The sequence below is a fragment of the Arctopsyche grandis genome, chromosome 8, assembly GCF_051622035.1.
Source record: "Arctopsyche grandis isolate Sample6627 chromosome 8, ASM5162203v2, whole genome shotgun sequence".
Lineage (NCBI taxonomy): Eukaryota > Metazoa > Arthropoda > Insecta > Trichoptera > Hydropsychidae > Arctopsyche > Arctopsyche grandis.
The window spans coordinates 5,504,378-5,520,622 of NC_135362.1; the positions used below are offsets into that span (position 1 = coordinate 5,504,378).

Below are 16,245 nucleotides of genomic sequence, written 5' to 3' on the forward strand. Positions count from 1 at the left end.
TCCTTATTTAAAACTTATTCCTTTTATGCTGTACATTAACATTATAATAATATAATACATTATGATTGCTAACAAAATTAAGTTAAAATTGTAAAATAGAAAATGATTAGTAGAGCAGTAGCTATTTAAATAGATATCTATAAGATGTATTGTGAACATAATTTAGCAATAATAAAAAGCATTTAAAAATTAAAACCGATCAGAAGTATGCAAGCGGTTCAAAATTAACACACCAATTTCGATTCGTTAAGAGGGCTGGACAGCAGCACCTTGTCCATACAAACGTACTATACTTCTCCATTCCTCAATTATGGCACTAGAGAAATTAGTTTTTAATATGCTATGGATATCCACCATTGGGGTGCATCTATCGTTTTATTTTTTTGATTAATTATTTTTTATAGGACATAGGAGCCGCCAAACATCTATAAAATCGCCTCTTTTTTACACCCACGAAACGGGTCCAGCGTGCTTATTTAACGGTCGATTTAAAAAAATATATGCCGATAGATGCACAGAAACTATCTTTCTCATACCGATGATGATTTTTTTTTTAAATTGGTCCAGTTTTGGAGGTGAAAATAGTAGAATACGAAACCTCGATTTTGTCAATTTAAAATACGTTTTATCTGGTCGAAGCGCAACTGTCGCATTCACTCAATATATATATTGATATATATTGTCACATTCACTCAATATATACATACACTCAATATATATATCGAAGAAAGGAACGGTAACAAAATTAAGGTTTCGGGTGTACAGCCCTCTTAACAAACTTTCATTGAATCTAATATAGTATAAAGCTTGTAAAATTAATTTCGATTTTGAACAAAATTCGAACGTTTTATACGGACGGCAACGGCCCTCTCTACATCCATTAAAATTTTAATTCCAGTCCCACAATTTTTAAAGAGCGCAAAATTTATGTATCCTTTCCACGGAGGCATCTCCACGATTGATTTTACGAGCGGCACTGGCGAAATACGCGACCCCGGCCATTACGTTTTCGGGGTCGCGTCTGGCGGTTAGCCGAGGCCTCGTTGAAATACGGGAAAAGTGGCGTAACGACACACCAACCAACCAAGCCGTGCACACGTGCATACATATTGAATGTCAGCAGGCAGCCCTGGAATATATACTGGGGGGATGGGTCTCCGAGGCCGTAACTCCTAGGCCGCCATCTCGACTCTCCGCCATATTTATTATATGTATATACATATATACATAGGTATATACATATGTATCTATGTACAAATTTATATGTGTATTTACCAGGACTTGTGTACAGGGTGTGACCAAAGTCACGACTGCACCGAATTGCGGATGTCGTCCTGCACAAAGCCACTTGTACGTAGGTCATGCTTGAGAAAATACACGGAAAAATTGAACGTGAACTGTACAATTTCTGTAGAAATTGTATGAAGCACGGTGTAGTAGTGCAATTGAATTTATTCAATTCTGTCAAGTGCATGTTTTTGTATGTATGTTGGATGGTAGCTCGAGACTTTCATTACAAACACAGTACTTCATGTGTTTGTAATGAAATTTTTCACTTTATTTTATTTTATTTTTACATACATATATACAAATATACCAGGAAGGTTTAACAGGTAAACCCCAAATGCGCCTTCCTGGTCCACATAATTATTACATAGAAACATGTAAATCTAAACAATATTTGACATCTATCGTCAGATATTACAAATATCGTATTAATACGATAAATAACGATGAATAATTTTCATGTAACAATACAAATTTTATATGCGATAAACAACCACAGAGACATCTGTGGTGAGCAATATGGTGAAACCTAAGATATAACAATAACTAAAGGTTCGCAACAGAAAATTGGGAAGGAAACGCCAATTTTACAGGAATCGTTTCAATGAAAATCAGAAAAATTGGCAAATTCTGATAAGAAACGATCGACCTTGACAAATCAAGGTCTGGCCAATAGCGAGACTTAGCGGGAATCGAACTCGTAACATCAAGTACGAGATAATTAAACATTCACCACTAGACCACCCTACTGGTTAGTGTGGTCTATTGGTGAATATTAGCTGTATTACCCGGCTTCGCTCGGTATTTTAATATAAACCGCTTAAAAATGACTAATCTAATAGTAAAAATTTTATTAAATTTGATTAGTTTTATTTTATATAAATTTATTTGAACACTCATTTGTTTTTACAAACCTCCTTTACGTTTCACTTACTATTACAATTATTATTAAATTGACTGTCACGAACAAACTAACATATATAATGTCTCTTTCGAAATTATATGTATACCAGAATTCGGCGCCTGCGCCCCCGGAGCCTTCGCCCCCAGAGGCTTCGCCCTTGGTGTCTGCGCCCTCTATGGCTTTGCCCCCGGAGACTTTGAATCCTTTGAATCGAAAAAAATCGAATCGGCGCCTATGATTCGAAAAAATAAATAAATCGAACGTGTCGTCTACGAACGAATGTTACATATATAAATACAAAGTGTCTTTCAAAATTATATATTAGATAATTGCATTAATCATACATGTGTAATTTGTTTTAGAGTAGAAATGAGGTTTCACTCATGGTTATATTTTGTCATATTCCTGGTTTTATGTTAGCCGATGTCAAAACGGGTAGATGTCAAAAAATAATGCGTGCAATCAACCTTCCCATAACGCATTGGATCGGTAAGCGCGAATGAAATTTGATAATAAAAATAAGCGAAAATGTCGAAGGGTGTTTTATCCTTTATCGTTAGGGTGACAACATGTCCTGTTTTGGCCGGGACAGTCCCGTTTTTCACGTGCTTTGCGTTCGTCCCGTCGATTTCGTAATATTATTTGATTTATCCCGTTTTGTCTGTCCATTGATGCATAGAATAAATTTTTTGACTCATAAACACCAGAATAGACTAGTGGTTAGTATATAATGCTTTGAATAGAGTGGTCACGGGTTCAAATCTCTCTGGTTTCTGCTGGCCAGACCTTGAATTTGTGACTCCAGTTCGATCGTTTCCTATCAGAGTTTGCCAATTTATTTGATTCTCATTGAAACGGTTCCAACAAATTGGCAACCTTACCTATTTTCTCGCAAAATCTCGAGTTTTTGGCCATCTCAAATTTCTCTGAATTATTTGAATGCTGCAAATTTACAAATTTGACCATAGATGTCTCTGTGGATAATAATTGATTTGTATTTAAGTACTTTGTATAATACTAATAATATTTTTATCAAATGTACAAGGTTACCTGTTAGGCTTTCCTGGTATAAAATAAAAAAATACCCTTTTAAATGATGTTTTATAGCTTTTCAAAGCGTGTGCGGAATTTTGGCCAAATGGACACTTTGCCGGTGGACATTAGGCCGACGTACGCTTTGCCGAACGGATATTAGGCTGAAGGACGTTTTCCCGAACGAACATTTGGCTGATTGCGTATTGAAATTACTCAAAATTCACTGAAAACAGATACATTTTTCAGAAATCATCTCGACTTAATTAAAGATTGTTATTTTTGATAAATTTAAACAATTAAAAATTTAATTCGGCAAAATTTCCGTCAGTCAAGTGTCTATTCGGCCAATAGTCAGTAAAAATTCAAATGTTCAATATTTAAAATTAAATGTAATAGTGCATTAAATGTACAAGGCGTTTTATTGACTTTTAAAGTATATTTTTATATTTTTAAGCGACCAAGAATGCTATTTAAAAATATTTAACGTATTTCATCATTACTGTTTAGTATATAATTACTCCGGCTCGTTTAATTGCAAAGGGAACGGTTATTTAACCGCAAGTACGCCACAATGAAAATGTATCAATTTTTCCCCGGAAAAACTGTCCTCGACGTTGTAATTTTTTTGTCCGTTCGTAATTAATCATTCGGTTCTCGTACGTATATTTAAAAAAAAAAGCATTCACGACAACGTTATCCGTCAAAAAAAGATAGACCCATTAACCGGTCAAGTGAATTTTACATAATGACAACGAGCTTTCCCACACAATTCTTTCATTAGGGTAATTTTCAACCAAAAACACGTAATCGCTTTTTCCCGCACATGTACCTAAATATTTTTATTTCGAATGAAATACAAAAAAATGTAACCAAAGCGTAACTCAAATTCAATGTGTTCAAATTTTGATGATTTAAAATATGTAAAAGTATGACTTTAAATATATGAAAGTCTATTAAATGTACAAAATCTCAACTCAATGCTTTCAGCTACTCAGTGGAGTAAAATATATATAAAAAAACAACGACATTGTTATTTTAACTTTATTTTTATAGGAGGCACCTTTTATATTGTAACAGTATAACTATGGAATAGTCCAATGACCCAAAAACTAGAGTCTAGCCTGTTTTTGATCGTTTTATTTGATCTTGTTGCGTTCGCACATTGCTCAGCGGCGAGCACTCGTAGGCCGCGAAAGGGCCAGGGCTGTGCCAATATTATTTCCCCCATAAATAAAATCGTAAAAGCCTCCGCCACTTGACTCCATAAACACCGAAGGCAGAGGAAAATATTCAAAGGGCGATCGCAGTCGATTAAAGGTCGCTCTATTCCATTTCCCCGGCCGGCCCTTGCCGCCGACCGCAGCGAACAAAAGCCTTATTTATATCCGCGCTGTTCGCTGCAAAACCTTTTTATAGAACTGACCGGTTGCAGTTGAGCGAATCAAAGCCTCTCCGGGCGGTTTATAAATAACGACGGACGTTGCCTATTAGAGATTTTCCTCCACGTTGTGTGGTCGCTGGACAATGGACCAGCTGAGTGGTTCCGATTTTTGGAATTCCCATTCGGACTCAGTCGCCTTAAGTTGTGGCGGAATGGATTTTGTGCAGTCATATAACCATTTTACATAGGTATAATACGACTTTGCAAGTATTTAAATGAAATGTGAACAAACACACTTATTAGGCGTCACCCGGGATTTTTTGTGTGGCAGCCCTTCAATGCAGAGCCTTTCCAAAACTCGTCTAGGGTATATGTATGTTAGTAATATTTGAAATGTATACTAAGTTGAAAACTGTGGCTTTATACAAACATACATATATATCAGTTTCGTGTCGTTATTGGACTAGATTGACGGCAAAATCGATTAAAAGTGATAAATATCAACTGTTCGGGCTTGTGATCAGGATTATGGTAGGAATCCAGAGTAGTGAATGATAAGCTTGCTCCTCTCTCCTTGCTCCTTTGTTTTATTACTTTATCTATGTACGTTGTAACAATAGATGTAGTTTTGTGATCATGCGAAAATTCGAACTCAGAATCGATTACTGATCACGTTTTCATGATCTAGAAAAAATGTGTGTGTGTGTCTGTGTATTTTGGGGATTTTTTGAAAACCGTTCGTCCTATCGAACCGAAATTTAATATCGGTTACTGATATTTTTATCGACACGACGTAAATTTTTTTCAAATTTTTAAGTTGACCGGAAACGGTACCTCCCCTTATATGTAGGTGTCCTCTTTTTTTTAAGTGTTTGAATTCGATTATCTCCCAAACCGCTAACTTAATCGGATTAAATCTTTTTTACATGTAATAGACATAATAATTTTTATAATTTTATATTTTTTAAATATTTTTATCTGAATCGGAAGTAGTACTTTTACTCTAGAGAATCGAGGTTTTTTTATGTTTTTCTCAGAAACCTTTTGTTTTATTGAACTGAAATTTCATATCTAGAAGCTTAAGCGTAATACCAAGTTATGTATAAAATTTAGTAAGCATCCCTTTACCGGAAGTGGCAGTTTACCCTTGTTTGATTTTCCTTCCACTATTTTTTTCATTGGTAATTAAAAGTACACTTTCCTTTGTTGCTCCATAAGGTGCGTGCCGACGACTGCTGTGTGTATGAGTGGGTCTCCAGTGACTAATTTCACGTGTCTGTTCGACTGAGCGTGAGCATTGCACCTTATAGAGCATTACAATAAATGGAGTGGGAAATAAATGTAGGTCGTAACAGCCACGAATGCAAGTCTGTCCATTAACAATTCAATTACAATAAATTGAAATCGTCGTCCATATTGATATTGTTCACTCTGATTAGCGAATTTCAGAAAATGGAATCTGCCTACATATGTAAGTTAATGGTAGTGGATTTTTATGGTACGGCCCGCCGCGTCGTTCGCTTGCACGGACTCGCCGTCTCAATTATGTTCGCCGTACTGGTGAATTGTTATGTACACGCATTCCTTCGAAGACAAAACATTTTTTATATTTAACTCGTCCCTTTAAGCATTTATAGAATTATCATTAAGAATATTCTGATTTGTGTCTATCATCGTTTTGAACTTTTTTTGTTAAAATACCACATATTAACACATAACTTTTTGAGGACGAAAATGGCAAGGGACTAAGCTTGCGAAACGATTCCCTCAGATCAAATCAGTGCAGAGCGTGTAGAAACAACAACTTGACCTTGGAATGTTACATTATCGATCGATCGTATAAAAAATCATTCAAAAGATTAAGTTTCAAGGTATGGTCAAAAAAATGTTGACCATACCTAGTCCCCTGTTTTTAAAGTCCCGGCACGCCACTGATACATATGTATTATACACGAGGAGAGATAGAAAACGGAATATGTCGGTGAGAAATATGACAAGGGTAGTTAATATAATGGAGGGAATAAAGAGATTTAAAAGACAATGGACAGGTCACGTAGCTGGAAGAACGATAGATGGACGAAAGAAGTGTTCGGATGGTACCCAAGAGAATAAAAAAGGGTGGAAGAATAGCCACAGGGGAATTGGGTGGATTATAGCCTTTTTAAAATAAAGATAATCGTAATATATTGAAAACTGTCGAGTTGCATAGCAGGTAAACACACCTGCACGGCGTAACCGGATGTTTTTGTATGGGAGCCCTTCAATCGCGAGATCCGAGCCTTTCTGAAACCCTTCTTGGGTCTACATAAGTTATAATATCGATATATGTATACATTCATATAGATTATACTATTACATATGTATATGTACTATGAAATGTGAGTTTTATTGTATTCAAAATATAATATAAGCACAAAGTTTCAGCTTTATCTATTGAGCGGCTTAGAGGATAAAAAATCCAAAAAGGCAACTTATGTATATGTATATTGGGATATGCTACTTCCGGCTGACTTAAATTTTAACTTCTTTTCAAAAATGATTAATTTTTTATTGTATAATAGAAATTTTCTTAAACCAATCGTTGAATGACAACCGACTATACACTAAAATTATATTAAAATTTGATAGTTTTATATTATATTCTTTGCAGCGCAATGTTTTTGTGTTTGTATCTCAATATAATTATGTATCTATTATTCTGTTTTTGCCCTTCACCAGTGTAATCATCCCTTATACATATATTATAAACGTTGAGGCGAACCGCAACTTCAAAACAGCTTTTGCGGTCGAGAAGCAACATTTGCCATAAATTGCTGAATTGCATTATAGATTTCCAAGAAAAACTGCATATAATGTATACTGCGATCGCTTTGAATGTTCACCATTGAAATGTATAGATAGATTTTATACATTATTAATGCTGTCAAATATATGAACATATTTCAAATAAACTCCATCGCTCTAATGTGCTTCGTGCTTGGTAAATATTTACATAGTATTTCTGTATTTTGGATGGAATTCAATATGTGAATTCGTTCCGCGAAGTTTGCCATGTGAAACCGCTGTATTTTTGTAAAATTTATGTAACCCAATTATGCGTCGTTCTTTCGTCAACAATGGTTTTTAAGGGAAAGTTTCGCAAACATGTGCGAAAAGTATTATTGAGTATCCGCAGGAGCTGCGAGACGTTTGCCGAAAGATAGATAAATACGCGGCCAAAAAACAAATTTACCGAATGGAATGTAAAAAGCCTGAACCTGGGGCGACCCGACCTGCTGAAGAGGAGAACGAAACTGAAGAAAAAAAATAAAGAAAGGAAAAACATTCCGGAAAAAGACCAGGAAAAGGGAAAAGCAAACGCGTTAAGCTTACTTTCTAGTCCCGTTTCGCGAGGGGTTTAAAATGCAACATTTGTAACGGGAACTTTTTATCAATTATTTTTTTACACGTGTATACTCTCTCCGGGCATAAGGTGCCCGGATTTGTCCGGTTTTCACTTTTTCAAACAAGATTTCCGATTAATATTTTGAATATATGTACATATGTATACATAGTTACTAATTATAGTTTTTTTGTTAATTATATTATAATATAGTTATAATTTTAGTTACTTTTATATATTCATTTGAAATTTGCCTTTGAATTAATAATACAAGTTCTTATCGCCCATTTGTGTATATTACACTATTCGACAAATGACGATTTTTTTTTGGTTCAGAGACAAGATATGACTTTTCTTATAGATCTATGTCCAGTGAACACAAATCTGGTAATAAAAAATATTAATTGGCTCGAGATTCGGAGATATATGTATGTGTTTTTTGAATCGCGCGATTTTTCTATATCTTTGTGCTTTTCTTTTCGTTTATTTTATCGAGGTAAGCCAGTTATCAATACAATTTTTGTTATTAATCCACAAGAATAGTCGAAATATGATTTTTCTAAGTGGAATTTTATTTAATTCTCATATAAAGACAATTTAAATATATTATCCCTATTAATTCAATTCAGATTCGTATAAATACGAGTAAATACTAGTACGAGCTTTAAGCTCGCAATTTTACCGATTAAAAAATTCAGCACTCTTCCAATTAACCCTTTTAAACGAAAACAAAAAATATTGTAGCCAGAACACTATCCCAATAAACATGTTTCAATAGAAAATACTCGATATACAATTGTATTAACAGTGGGAAAAAATCCCAAGTGAAAATACGTACTTTTGACTTTTGATTTGAACTGAACGACTACTTAGAGAGATTTGAAAGCTGAAAAGTACTACAAATTAAATATATAATACCCGACTATAGATTCCAATATTCATTTTGAATAGGAAATTTACAGCTTTTAAGACATCGAACGAACAACACGAAGATATAGAAAAATCGCGCAATTTAAAAAACACATACATCTCCGAATCTCGAGCCAATCAACATTTTTTATTACCAGATTCGTGTTAACTGGACGTAGATCTATAAGAAAAGTCATATCTCGTCTCTGAACCATTTTTCTTGTCGAACAGTGTTATTCTGCTTATTTTTCCAATACGAACAGTCTATTCAATTTCTATTCCCAACATTTCAGTTGAAACAGTTTCAAAGCATTACATTACAAAAGTACATAAGTTAACACGATATTGCTTCTAATGTACAAGTTTAACCACTAATGCTGAAATGCTCCTTTGCAATACGTCCACTAATCGTCTTTATATACCCTTATATGTAATTTAAACTCATTTAAGTTTTAAGAGCTTGTTTGTTCATTAAGTTTTTTTGTCAAGAATGCACCTATCACTAGTATTTACATCCACACATACATACACATATGTACATACGTACAAGCATCAAACATTGCTTATCCACAACGACTTTCCAGCTCATTGCATTCATACATAAAATCGAATACATATTGCGATTTCACGCCTGCGCAAGTCGTCGACCGCGATCGTTCTGTCTTTATCCGGGTCGTTGCCGATTTATATACATACATATATAAATATAATATTTTTTTGCGGTCCTGCTAGAGGCAGATAAGTCAGTAATTGATCTCATTTTATCGTTATGCCGCCAGTATCGCACTCCTAAGTATCGCGAGAGGACCTATTATTTTTGCTAATGGGTCCTCCAGATTCCGACTCTGGCACGGCCGTTCGCAAAGTGCCGCGACTCATTATCTATAAATATTTCAACGCGGGCTTAATCCGATGATTTATTTACAAACTCGAACCCCGAGAATGAGATTTATGTATTTCAAGTGTCCATTGGATACTTGAAATGATTACAATTTTTTGAATTTTTTGAAATGTACTTACAAATGGCACTACATCTATTTATATGAGTTTTCACACATGTATACACCTATTCTTATTGGGAAGGTCAAATTTCCATTAAAGCTTTTCATTTCATTATTGATTTTATCGCAATACAGGCTCAAAGTGCTTATTGAATTAAAACTTGAAAGCTATTTAAGTGCTTAAAAAAAGGAGCTCTTTTATTTCATTATTTATAACTCGCCTTGACAAAACTGTTTACGTCAACGAAAAACCGTTATTTTATCTGTCTGCATATTAATAATGTCTGTATTTACATGGTTCGGTGATTACTGGTCACAAATTACTAGTCACAAAGTCACTAAAATCTCTATAACGGAACATCTGGCAGCCGAAAAGTCCATCATACTAACGATAACTATCATAGTAACGAGAACTTGAGTGCCAAATATTGTGTATTCGCGATTTTCATGGCAAAAGTTGTCTTTGTGACCACCCCAATGTGACGAATAGTCCAATTACTATTTACATAAAGTATACGTATTTACATATAGCCAGCAGCATGGCTCGGTGGTTGCTTTGGTACTAAGCGCCGAGAGGTCGCCGGGTTCGAAAATAATTTATTCTGAGTATAATTATTAACGCTGTTGGTCAGACTTTGATATTTGTGACTCCAAGTCGTTTGTTTCTTATCGGAGTTTGCTAATTTATCTGATTTTATTATTGGAGCGGTTTCTTCATCAAATTGGCAAAAACCACTCTACCTACTATGTCACCACTATTTGAATATGATTTCAAAAATTTATTATCTATAACATAGATGTCTCGCTAATTTTCTTACATACATATAGTATTTGTATTATGCTTATATGTCTGGTCACAGAGACGATTTAGAATACTTTGTAATGCCACTGTGGCTAAGATATATGTAAATATGTAAATAATTAAATATAATAAGTGATTAGTCGTTCATATAAGGGTTGATGTTTAATTTATACGAAAAAGTTTACAAAGATATTTATGTTGCATTGTGTCTCCATGCACAGCTCGTATCTCCTTACCCAGTTTGTGCTTTATGTCTTCGTACATGCCTTTTCTCCATGCACACTTTGTTTCAGGGTGCCCTCTTGGTTATCTATACTTGCCGTGTGTCTTCGTGTGCGACTGGTGTTTCAATACACCTCTTGCGTCTCCGTGTGTGCCTAGAGTCCCCGTGCGTGCTTTATGTCTTCGTGCGTGCCTCTTGGGTCACTGTACCCGCAATGTGTCCCCGTGTGAGTCTTGTATCTGAGTGTGCACTTTATGTCTCCGAGCACGCCTTGTATCCGACTGCAGTCTTGAATTTTTCTACTCGCCGTGCTTTGAACACGCCTTATGTCTTCGTGCACTCCTTGTGTCTCCATTCACGCCTTTTATTGGGTTTCTCTCCTCGCATACAAGGATTCAACTTTAGAGATGACTATTCATTTAAACTGAGTTCCATCATTTTATCTATCGTCAAGTGCGTATGGTCAATTGTTCAAAGCATGCTTTTTTTCGAAATTTTGTGTGGTTTTTTAGATAAAAAATCCATTAAACGTCTTTTAAGTTTTGAATGTGTGTTTTGAGTGTTAGATTAAGAGTCTGTTCACGATATTTGGAATACAAAATATTTTTTAATTGTACTCGAAAAACAATGTTTATATCAATCAAAGTGCCAGGGCGGCGACCTGGCTCAAAAAGAAGTACCAGGTCGGCGACCTGGCCCGACTACACCACTGTATACACCGTTATCGATCACAGTCAAGCAAAGATACAATTTTACCGAAAATGGTCTAAAGGATCGTTTTGGTATAGATCACTGTCAAGCAAGGATAAATACTACCATACAATTTCAACGACATAGGTCGAAAGTGTCGTTTTGAAAGGACGTGTTCCACCGTGTGCCATGCATGCGTGCCATGAACGTCACATTTTTTCTATATTTTTAAAACACGTGCCACATGCACCACTGTGTGATTTTGCCCTTATGTCTTCGTGCTCGCCTTGTATATCCGTACGCGTATCCTAATTTGGATGTAACTAAAAACAAATAGTATCATTGAATCGATCTGAAGTGGGAATTGAAATGTCGGCCTTGGGTATTTTTTCCAGCAGACCACTTTTCGGCCGTGCCTCGAAATAATGGAGGCCGAAGGGGCGTACTATCGGGGTAAGTCTGGACTCTCGTCATGCCCCTCCACCCGGACATAAATCCGAGTTAATAGTTGGCCATGTTAATTATACGGAAGGTGTACGTAGGCCATAGTCTCCGGTTAGGTGTCGACGGGCCTCCTTATACACTCTTAGTACCCCCACTCGGCACGTGATCTTCCTCATTCTTAATTTGTAGCACCCAACGATTTGTTTCCCCGCCGGAAACTGTTATTTAAACCGGAAAAATACTATCGATCCAAACCGGAACGGATTACTCTCCATACCGGAACCAGAGTATATATGTATGTACATATTACGTGTGTATGTGTATGAGTGCATATGCTTTGCTTTTCAAGCGCTTCTGAATTTTTAAAATGCTTTTATTACGATAACGTGTAGCTTAAAAGGGTGCTGAAATAATTTATAGGATGGATGTGTATAGCTTTTATTTATACGTATACATTTATTTTTATTTGCTTTTTCTTCTTTGTTTCAGATTGCTGAATGGTAGCGGAGTTTACTTAACGTTTCGGATTGACTGAAATGTGAAGTGATTTCATCGATGTTAGAAGCGAAAATTTCAGGTTAGTCTAATTTAATACAAAATATTTAATACACATATCTACATATTTTATTTTATTTTATTTTATTGTCACAAATCAATACACACTCGCCATTACAGATTTGCTCCAATGCGACGGGTGTACGTTAACGAAATACAGAATACATAAACAATCAGAAATACAGTAATACATACATATACAATCAGAATATATAGCATATAACAATTAATCAGAAATAATAATCATAGTGACATCTATGGATTATTTTTAGATTTTTTTTTGTATACAATTTTTATACATACAATAAATACGAAATTATAGAGATGTCGATAGAGATATCTATAGATTTCAGATTACTGTGTATAATTATTACAAATTATACACAGGCAGATTTTGTGATAACAGGATTAGATCTAATACCAATTTTCAGGAACCGTTTCAGCAATGATCAGATAAAATTGGCAAACTCTGATAGAGAAACGATCGATTTGGAGTCACAAAACCCTCAAATCTAACCAGCAGTGGCGAGGACTCGAACCTTTGACCTCAGTGATGCTAAATATATACGCTACTACTAAGCCAAACTGCTGGCTAACGTAACGTTTTTATGATAATATGTACTGTCATGTTCCAAAACGCAGTTTATATATTTTTGTAATTACTTTTTTTAACAAACCAAGATTTATTTATTATCATAAAAACGTTACGTATATGTTATTGGTAGATCAAGTCGAAAATTACAGATTTAATTATGGAACGACGATGAATTTAAAATGAGATACGTATAACTTTGTTTCACTTATTAACTTTGGTTCACTTCTGTTGACGCTGCTGTGCTGACCGTCACTTGCGGGGTCGATATTAATGACTACCACTCTCGGAGTTTCGTTGGTCATGACTAGACACCGGATAGTCACAGTGCTATCCATTGTTCCATTGTTGTAAATCCTTTGTAAAAAAAAGTTCGGCAAACCTTTAACAATGCATTTACAACCTTTGAACAATACGCGGCACCTTCTGGGTCCGGTGACTAGTCATGACTAAAGAGCGGACACACTTTGCGCCGTTCTTTATTCATCGTTCGCCGTGCTTTGTTCATTTTTATGATGAACTTTTTTTTATGCTCTCTTGCTATATAGTTTGCCCTGTTTCCAGGAACATAGACCCAAAACGTTCTGTTTCCTGGAAAAAGCACGCTTCTGGTCGTATCTCTAGTCATGACATCTACTCTCGGAGTCTCGATGGTGATGACTAACTTATGTGATCGAATCGTGATCTATATAAATGATTTTTATCTTTTGGGTTGGGCAAAGTCCGGCACTCCTGTCTTATCTGACTATCCCTTTACAGCAATTTTAATAGAATTGTTACTCACGTATATGATTGTGAGAAAGTGAATTTGATTATTGTGGGAATTACATTGATAATCGAGGTACATTACAGTACGTATGTGTATTTTTTAATAAATTTCATCAGCCAACCAAAACCACATATAAAATAAACGGATGAAAGCTGAAAATTTTTCCTCATACTGCAGTCAGTAAGATTTCTGAAAACGATAAAACTTCCTAAAAATTAATAAAGTTGATTAATTTCGTACTTAAAGAAAACCTCATTATACATGCAATAGCATAATATAATAGCTCACAGTATAATTAAGGTCTATTGGCCATACATAGCCTCCAAGTGGACGCCTTTTTAGCTGATAACAACCCAAACTGTGGCGACTAGTTAGGTACTAATGGCACGCAGTGCGTTTAACGGTCACCCATACAAGTGTTGACTCCTATAAAAGCTGCTTTCTCCCCATCACTTACATTCACATATATGTATATACATATATACAAAATCCTTAGAGGTCAAAACTTACAACTTTTAAAAGCGTAGCTCGCTGGCCGATTTGTCTTGGACTTAAGAGGGCTGGACCCCAGCGCCTTGTCCATTCAAATGTATTAGACTTCTCCCTTCCCCAATTATGGCACTAGAGAAATTATTTTTTAATATGCTATTTATATCCACCATAGGCATGGTTCTATTTTTTTTTTTTTGAATAATCATAAAATCAATTTAATCAAAAATCAAAAAATCAATTAATCAAAAAACTGGAACCATAGTGGATATCCATAGCATATTAAAAAATAATTTCTCTAGTGCCATAATTGAGGAAGGAAGAAGTCTAATACGTTTGTATGGACAAGGCGCTGGGGCCCAGCCCTGTTAAATCTGAATCTTAAATCGATTTTCGCGTCTATAGCTGTGGTCAAGATCTTAGATAGTTAATAAATCCAGATCGACCGTCTCCTGTTAGAGTTTACCCATTTATCTAACCAATTTATTTTATTTTATTTTATTTATCTAACAATTTATCTAACTAATGTTTAACTTGTTTAATTTATTAAAATTTAATTTGATTTGAATGAATGGTTATGCCAAAAAACGACACATCCATTTTCCCCTCTCCTCTGCGTCACCCTATCACTTGATTTTGCACCTTTATGAAAATAAGGTGAAACATTTTCTGTAGCCTATTCTGATATTAAAAAAACAAAGGAATGCGTGACGGCTGATATTGTCGAGGAGACGCGGGGAAGCAGAGTAGCGGTGGTGTGGGGGGGGGCTGTGGAGTCTAACATGAGCTCCTGATATTGAGTGAGTTGGAACGGGTGGGGTCAGCGTCAGATGCGCGGGAGCGTACACACATACACACATTCCCATAAATTACCATACACTATATTTAACATATTTATTTTAATTCGTGTATCAATTATTTTACGAAGCCACCCGTTGAAATCAACGGGCACAAAACTAGTATAATATAAAAACAAGAACAATAGTTATCACTGTTGCGCTCTGAAGACGTGATAGATGTACATGTTGTATATAAATATGTAGGTATCATATAAACGCACACACATACGACGTATACTATTTATGATTAAAGCCAGAAAAACCCTCCCCCATCATATTATCAACCCCTAGACGACAAAGCGCATGGGGTAAAAAGCCGTATTGTCTATTTTCTTTTGTCGTGTATATTTATAATATAAACGTACGAGCATACATACATACATATATCATATGTGTCATGTTTTTCGCACGCGGAAAATTGAACGCGTAAAATGCACGCGTGAAATCCTTCGGGAGCTCTTCCCCAGTTTTTTACTCCATCCTCAGAATGTCATCGAAATCGATGATTCGTCTTCGTGAAAAATGAAATAATGCAAGACGCGCTAAGATGAATGTAGCGGTGAAACTGAGAAGGGGTCGTAGTTCGGTTTTCAACACGGTCGAAAGATTTATTCGACGTTTGAAAATGTCGTATTTTCCTTTAAATTTTACACGGGCATATATTTAACACATTGAAAATGTTTTGTTTCACTTTTTGACAAATTCTACTAAAGTATCATAGTGCGATTATATACACGGTCAAAACGTGTATTTGACATAAAACGGTTTTATTTGATGAGACGTTGACAGGATTTTAATTTTAGCGTGCGCGTGGCTTTTTTCTTGCATCTTTCTTGAACACACGCATTTTTTTTCCATATAAATATGTCATAGGGCCTTGAAGGGTCAACCCAAATCTATGTCACTGTCCAAATACATCATTCAATAAGTACAAAGATGTTAA

At 35.4% G+C, this 16,245-nt stretch overlaps 1 protein-coding gene across 3 annotated transcripts in view; it reads left to right on the plus strand.

The window, feature by feature from the left end:
* LOC143915053 (protein turtle-like) overlaps nucleotides 1-16,245 on the plus strand; it is a 373,910-nt gene that overhangs the window by 211,357 nt on the left and 146,308 nt on the right. For all 3 annotated transcript variants that reach the window (XM_077435466.1, XM_077435467.1, XM_077435469.1), the window contains exon 5: nucleotides 12,548-12,635. The gene's annotated coding sequence lies outside the window, so the exon portion shown is untranslated. The remainder of the gene's footprint in view (nucleotides 1-12,547; nucleotides 12,636-16,245) is intronic.